This window comes from Lithobates pipiens, unplaced genomic scaffold, assembly GCF_037356315.1.
Source record: "Lithobates pipiens isolate NorthernLeopardFrog02 unplaced genomic scaffold, aLitPip1_a1.2 Scaffold_35, whole genome shotgun sequence".
Classification (NCBI taxonomy): domain Eukaryota; kingdom Metazoa; phylum Chordata; class Amphibia; order Anura; family Ranidae; genus Lithobates; species Lithobates pipiens.
The window spans coordinates 1,676,176-1,683,848 of NW_027507811.1; the positions used below are offsets into that span (position 1 = coordinate 1,676,176).

The 7,673-nt window shown below is 50.4% G+C and overlaps 1 protein-coding gene and 1 long non-coding RNA gene across 2 annotated transcripts in view; both read right to left on the reverse strand.

Annotated features, from left to right (window-relative positions):
- Positions 1-7,673, reverse strand: part of LOC143955898 (uncharacterized) — a 168,706-nt gene that overhangs the window by 135,063 nt on the left and 25,970 nt on the right. The gene's annotated exons all lie outside the window — the stretch shown is intronic.
- On the reverse strand, positions 53-1,679 carry LOC143956146 (uncharacterized). The gene is made up of 3 exons (XR_013269845.1): positions 1,609-1,679; positions 971-1,079; positions 53-703 (listed from the first exon to the last, which is right to left on the reverse strand). It is a non-coding gene; the product is annotated as an uncharacterized LOC143956146 (long non-coding RNA).

The window sequence follows — 7,673 nt, forward strand, 5'->3', positions numbered from 1 at the left end:
GAATCTCTCAGGTTTCCACTCTGAATATATAATAAAAATTACATCAATGGTAACAATGCAGATAATGTACAGATCCTAATGATACTATCAGTGATTGTTCCTCATCTACCTGATGATGGTGGGGGATGGTGTGACCTTCCTGTGTGGAATCCCGGGAATACAGAGGACGGGGACATCTCTCTGGTGGGTTCCCATTACTGGATCCATCTGTAGGAAACACACACACTGACTGAATACATTGTTTCTATGTGTTTATCAGATGATGGGGGATCTAGGTGGAGCCTCCGTACTGCTCTCTCCTTTACAATAAAGTCTCCTCTTACCCGGTGATGTGAGGGGCGGCTGATTGTCCATCATGACGTCCTTGTAGAGATCCTTGTGTCCTTCTAAATACTCCCACTCCTCCATGGAGAAATAGACAGTGACATCCTGACACCTTATAGGAACCTGACACACACAATGATACAGTCACCATCCAGACACATCCCTTGTCTGTTACTGGATAATGTCCCACAATTCCCAGAATCCTCCTCACCTCTCCTGTCAGCAGATGGACCATCATGGTGGTCAGTTCCAGGATCTTCTGCTTTTTGTTCCTCTCAGGTATGGGAGAAGGAGGGGGAGGCACCATGGTGGGGCTCTGGGTCCTGCTCCATCCTCCTGAGATTGGCTCCCCACTAGACTTCTTCACTACAACATAATCCTACAGATCAGGAGAAAGATAAACCGACATCAATCATCTGACATCATCTACAAGAAGAACATGGACTACTGACCACACTAGACCAGAGTGATGTCATGTGACCTCCCAGAATCCTCCTCACCTCTCCGGTCAGGTCTGTGTTTTATTAATAGAGATAAGAGTGATGTCATGTGACCTCCCAGAATCCTCCTCACCTCTCCGGTCAGGTCTGTGTTTTATTAATAGAGATAAGAGTGATGTCATGTGACCTCCCAGAATCCTCCTCACCTCTCCGGTCAGCAGGTAGATGATTTTCAGGGTGAGATTTAGTATCTTCTCAGTCATGTGACTCCGGTCCTCCTCCATCCTCATTGGTCATGTGATCTTTAAAAGTTCCCTGTAGACCAATAATTGATGACAGAGAATGATCTGGACTGTACTGGTTGTATAATATTAGGATGGGGGTGTAGGGGGGGGGGGGGGCGGTAATATGAATGATTCTATCAGGGAAGAACAGTCCCCAGTGGGATTACACACAGAGGAACATTCATTTTGGTGTTTTTGTGATCTAGGGCCTCTTACTTGGCTTGATGGATCACAAACTCCTCTTTCGACGTAAAGTAAATTTTGCTAGTTTTTGATCTTCCGACAAAGAAAGACAAATTCCCTTTGTCTATGTCTAAATCCCCCCCCCCACTAATAAAAGTTATATAAGCCATTAAAAGCCAATGATAATATGAAGAGAATGTTCCGGCCCCGTAAGTGGGGGAATGTTCTGCCCCTGAAGGGGGTAATCTAGTTTCCCACACTATATATGTGTGTATCATCATCTGCTGGAGATAAAAGACGTCACAGTGACTATGGAGGAAGAGGGCGAAACATGACGGGGGGTTACTGGGTGTAAATAGAAAATAAGATCTTATTACCTCCTCTACTGAAACTTCCAGCAATGTCTCCTTTCTACTTCCTCCCGACTCACCTCTCACCCGGAACTTCCTGTCTGTATCTGACATCACTTCCTGTCTTCCATAGAGACTTCCTGTCTCTATGGTAGAAGTGAGAAGATCATCACCTTGTGGAGCTCAGAGGAACTGCAGCCCCCGAGAAACGACTCGTAGTGTGAACACGGCCTTGTGCTGCATGTGTATGTACTGTATATCCTTATAGATGCCAATTGTCTTTGTCCTGGGCAATGTCCCAAGAATCACTTGTAAATGTGTTTGTCTCAAAGCAATGGTGGACCAATCGGTGCCCAGGATGGGTCTGTAAGTGGCCAATGAGCGAGCAGTGATCAGCAGTCGGCGGCGGGCATCAGAGAACGCTCAGGCGGAGGCTTTCCTGCTCTCAGGATCCATCAGGACGTCGTGCACAGTGTGTGGAATGGGCTCCGCTCTGTGGGGTGTCCAGTGATGAGTGCCTGGCTTCTCCAACTCTGCCAGGTCTATACAAGTCATGGCTTCTCGCGGTGTATCCCGGTCCCTGAGAGGTGGTAATGTCCAGAGTAGTGGAGCGGAGGGCATTGTGTTTGGGGGGGGGGGGGGTTGAATGAGAGTCATCCTGTGTGTGGTGCAAGAAGGGAGGACTGGGGGTGCTGTGTGGTGTCCTGGTGGAAGGGGGAAGGTGGCCTTTTCTATGTTCCTTCACTTAGCCGGGGAAATGCTCTCAACTACCTATCTGCCCCATGCACCTGAAATAATAATGCTAGCCATCCTCTCCTAGGAGCAAATACACCCAAGTATCCTCTTCAATTCCCCCATCCCCTAATTACACCCCATGTCACCATCCTCACCCTACTCTTCTTCACTCTACTACCCCCTTTCATTGCCCCGTCTCCTCTCTTCATCTCTATGTTCCCGTGTTTACCAACTTATCTCCCTCTTCACCACCCCATCCCCATCTTCCCCCCTCTTCGCCATACTCAGTGCACTGTCATCCTCTTAACCTTCCATCACTTCCCCGCTTCACTTCTGTATCTTCCTCTTCTCCCCCCATTCCCATCCTCACTCCCCTTTTCCCCCTCTTCATCTCCTCTCCCTGCCCCTCTTCACCTAACCGATTCCCTCTTCACCCCCCCCCCCATTCTTCACTTCTCCATATCCTTCCTTCTTTTTCACCCTCCCCCCCTTCTCCTCTTTACCTCCCCATGCCCCCATTACCCAAATGTCCCCCTCTTCACTCTCCTGGCCCCCCTTCCAATCCCCTCTCTTCACCCCATCCCACTCTTCACCAACTTGCCCCCTTTTCATCTCCCCGTGCCTGCATCACTCCAATGTCCCACTCTTCACTCTCCTGGCCCCCCTTTCCATTTTCCGACCCCCCTCTTCATCCCATCCCACTCTTCACCAACTTGCCCCCCCTTCACCTCCCCATGCCTGCATCACCCCAATATCCCCCTCTTCACTCTACTGGCCCCCTCTCCATTTCCCCCGCTTCACCTCCCCATCCCCCTTCCTCTCTTTCCTGTCACCCTCTCCGCCTTCCCTTCCCCTACTTACCCCCTTTTCCCACTCCTCACCCCCACCCCCCCAAACAATCCCATATCCCCCATTTTTACCCTCTCTTTACCTCCCTGGCCCCCTCTTCACCTCCCCCTTCCTCATTCTTCATCTCCCCATCCTTCTGCTCCCCTTTTAACAACCTCCCCCATCTCCTTTATCACCCCTATGTGCTCCTTTTCATCCTTCTGTAACCATCTCCACCTCCTCTTCATTCCCATCACCTCCTCATCACTGCCAACCCTCTTTTCACCCTGCTTGTCAGTGTTACAACCTGTGGTGAGGAGGCAACCTATTGTCTCCCAGCCGCTTGTCAACCACCCTCTGAAAAGTGATCCACCATGGATAGATTTTTAGAGAGGCGGCAAGGACTGCTAAATGTGTAAAAGAGCCCCAAAATTTGTAACTAGATATCCAAATCCGAAAATTATTTGACTGATGACCAAGATCTTGTCTTTGTGTCTGTTCTTATTATGATAAGTCTTCCTGTATATACATTTATATATATATATATATACATTGTATTGTACAATAGGCTATCAGTGTGCGTCTTGTAGAACCACGCCCATTTTAAATGAATGCTCCGCCCCTAACTAAAGTGCATTCTTCACCTATGATGGCTTGCAGGACACACAGCAAAAAAAGGGGTGTCCCTGGAAATGTTGACTATATAGATGGGGTCATCTCCACTCCCACCAAGGGGGAGAGAAATATATTACTGCCTAGTCCAGCCTTTCTCAGCCAGGGTTCCTCCAAAGGTGTCTAGGGGTTTCCTGAGCAATGAACAATTTCTGTCTCTCAGTGACATCAATGATCAGTAAGGTGGGCAATCTTCCCACTGATGACAATGGGAGAGGGTCCTTTTTCCCACTGACCACTGATATAAGGGGGTCCTTCTCCCATTGGCCACCAATGTAAGAGACCACTACACTGACCACTGATATAAGGGGGTCCTTCTCCCATTGGTCACCAATGTAAGAGACCACTACACTGACCACTGATATAAGGGGGTCCTTCTCCCATTGGTCACCAATGTAAGAGACCACTACACTGACCACTGATATAAGGGGGTCTTTCTCCCATCGGTCACCAATGTAAGGGACCACTAAAAGACCACTGATAAAAGGTGATCCTTCTATCATTGGTCCCTGAAGGGACCACTACACTGACCACTGATATAAGGGGTCCTTCTCCCATTGGTCACCAATGTAAGGGACCACTACACTGACCACTGATATAAGGGGGTCCTTCTCCCATTGGTCACCAATATAAGGGACCACTACACTGACCTCTGATATAAGGGGTCCTTCTCCCATTGGTCACCAATGTAAGGGACCACTACACTGACCACTGATATAAGGGGGTCCTTCTCCCATTGGTCACCAATGTAAGAGACCACTACACTGACCACTGATATAAGGGGGTCCTTCTCCCATTGGCCACCAATGTAAGAGACCACTACACTAACCACTGATATAAGGGGGTCCTTCTCCCATTGGTCACCAATGTAAGAGACCACTACACTGACCACTGATATAAGAGGTCCTTCTCCCATTGGTCACCAATGTAAGAGACCACTACACTGACCACCGATATAAGGGGGTCCTTCTCCCATTTGTCACCAATGTAAGAGACCACTGATATAAGAGGTCCTTCTCCCATTGGTCACCAATGTAAGGGACCACTACACTGACCACTGATATAAGGGGGTCTTTCTCCCATCGGTCACCAATGTAAGGGACCACTAAAAGACCACTGATAAAAGGTGATCCTTCTATCATTGGTCCCTGAAGGGACCACTACACTGACCACTGATATAAGGGGTCCTTCTCCCATTGGTCACCAATGTAAGGGACCACTACACTGACCACTGATATAAGGGGTCCTTCTCCCATTGGTCACCAATATAAGGGACCACTACACTGGCCTCTGATATAAGGGGTCCTTCTCCCATTGGTCACCAATGTAAGGGACCACTACACTGACCACTGATATAAGGGGGTCTTTCTCCCATCGGTCACCAATGTAAGGGACCACTAAAAGACCACTGATAAAAGGTGATCCTTCTATCATTGGTCCCTGAAGGGACCACTACACTGACCACTGATATAAGGGGTCCTTCTCCCATTGGTCACCAATGTAAGGGACCACTACACTGACCACTGATATAAGGGGTCCTTCTCCCATTGGTCACCAATGTAAGGGACCACTACACTGACCACTGATATCAGGGGGTCCTTCTCCCATTGGTCTCCAATGTAAGGGACCACCACACTGACGACTGATATCAGGGGGTCCTTCTCCCATTGGTCACCAATGTAAGGGACCACTACACTGACCACTGATATAAGGGGGTCCTTCTCCCATTGGTCACCAATGTAAGGGACCACCACACTGACCACTGATATAAGGGGGTTCTTCTCCCATTGGTCACCAATGTAAGGGACCACTACACTGACCACTGATATCAGGGGGTCCTTCTCCCATTGGTCTCCAATGTAAGGGACCACCACACTGACCACTGATATCAGGGGGTCCTTCTCCCATTGGTCACCAATATAATGGACCACTACACTGACCACTGATAAAAGGGGGTCCTTCTCCCATCGGTCACCAATGCAATGAATTAGTTGTTTATGGGTTCAGCCAATGGTAGAACTAAACGTGTGTCCGGCTGAGTTGAACCTCCTAATACAGCATTGCCTTCACTGAAAAAAATATGGAGACTTCCCGCTCAGGCTGGTTGTTTAGGGGGCCAGTAACTGCCAGTGCCAATTCCCCCTAAAAAAAAAAAAGAGCGGGACCCCCCCTTCCACCACCCGCAGAAGTGATCGAGCCATTCAGAATCACATTCACCTTACTCAGAATCGCTGGCTGAAAAGATAGGTACCGCGATCATGCCTGTAGGTGCCCCCACCATCCCCGTATAACCGCTGAAACCCAAGGACGGCCATTTACGTACCTTTGGCGGCAAGCGGTTAACTTCTATTCTTCGATGTCTAAACTCGTAAGTGTGTGAGGAGGATCTCAGTCATTTGTAGTAAACCGCGCCCGACGAAAGGAAATTAAGGGGGCTACTTTCAGAAAATTTGTCGAACGAATGTGACAAGCATTCGCCCAGTGGCGACAAATTCTGCCCATGTTTTGATTTCCTATGACGGTCAGCTCCATCGACGAAATGGGGTTAGAAACCCACAGTGCCAGATTATGGCCACTAGACGAAGCCGACGATCTGATATTTGTTCTGATTGGACGAAATGTGTGTCACATTAACTAGTTTGTCAGGAAGGGCAACGCCAGCAATCAAGATGGCGACCGAAGATGTCCCCCCTGTTCGGCATGTCCCACTGAAAAAGGCTGCGCAGGCACGTTTGCGCGCACCTATGCACACGCGCATGCGCACTAGTGACGCACGAAATGCCAACGTTGGCGCGCGCACGTCCAGTGACGCTAACAAGCTATTTAAACTGCCTTACTTCATTGGATCGGTGCTGTCTGGTCTACAGCGTTACCTGTGATCCCTGATTATTGTTTGCCTGTACCTGCTCTAGTTGACCTACCCAGCTTGATCCTGACTATCCCTGTAATCTGCCTGCACCTGACCTCGGCCTGTCTTGACTACATTCCTGCCTGTTCCTTATGCTACCTCGCTGCCAGCCTGTACCAGAGACCACGTTCCTGCCTGCTCCATCTGCTACCTGCTGAACCTGCCTGCACCTGACCCTGCTCCAGTGTCCACCTGCTCTGGACCCGTGTGCCTGCACCTGACCCTGCTCCAGTGTCCACCTTCTCTGGACTCGTGTGCCTGCACCTGACCCTGCTCCAGTGTCCACCTTCTCTGGACTCGTGTGCCTGCACCTGACCCTGCTCCAGTGTCCACCTTCTCTGGACTCGTGTGCCTGCACCTGACCCTGCTCCAGTGTCCACCTTCTCTGGACTCGTGTGCCTGCACCTGACCCTGCTCCAGTGTCCACCTGCTCTGGACTCGTGTGCCTGCACCTGACCCTGCTCCAGTGTCCACCTGCTCTGGACTCGTGTGCCTGCACCTGACCCTGCTCCAGTGTCCACCTGCTCTGGACTCGTGTGCCTGCACCTGACCCTGCTCCAGTGTCCACCTGCTCTGGACTCGTGTGCCTGCACCTGACCCTGCTCCAGTGTCCACCTGCTCTGGACTCGTGTGCCTGCACCTGACCCTGCTCCAGTGTCCACCTGCTCTGGACTCGTGTGCCTGCACCTGACCCTGCTCCAGTGTCCACCTTCTCTGGACTCGTGTGCCTGCACCTGACCCTGCTCCAGTGTCCACCTGCTCTGGACTCGTGTGCCTGCACCTGACCCTGCTCCAGTGTCCACCTGCTCTGGACTCGTGTGCCTGCACCTGCCTAAGCTCCAGGTTCCAGTTTGACAGCTGTTCCTGGATCCGTTCCAGTTCCTACTTCAGTTCCAGTCCAGCTCCTCTACTAGCAATCTTGCCAGGCACTCATGTGATCTCTGCATTC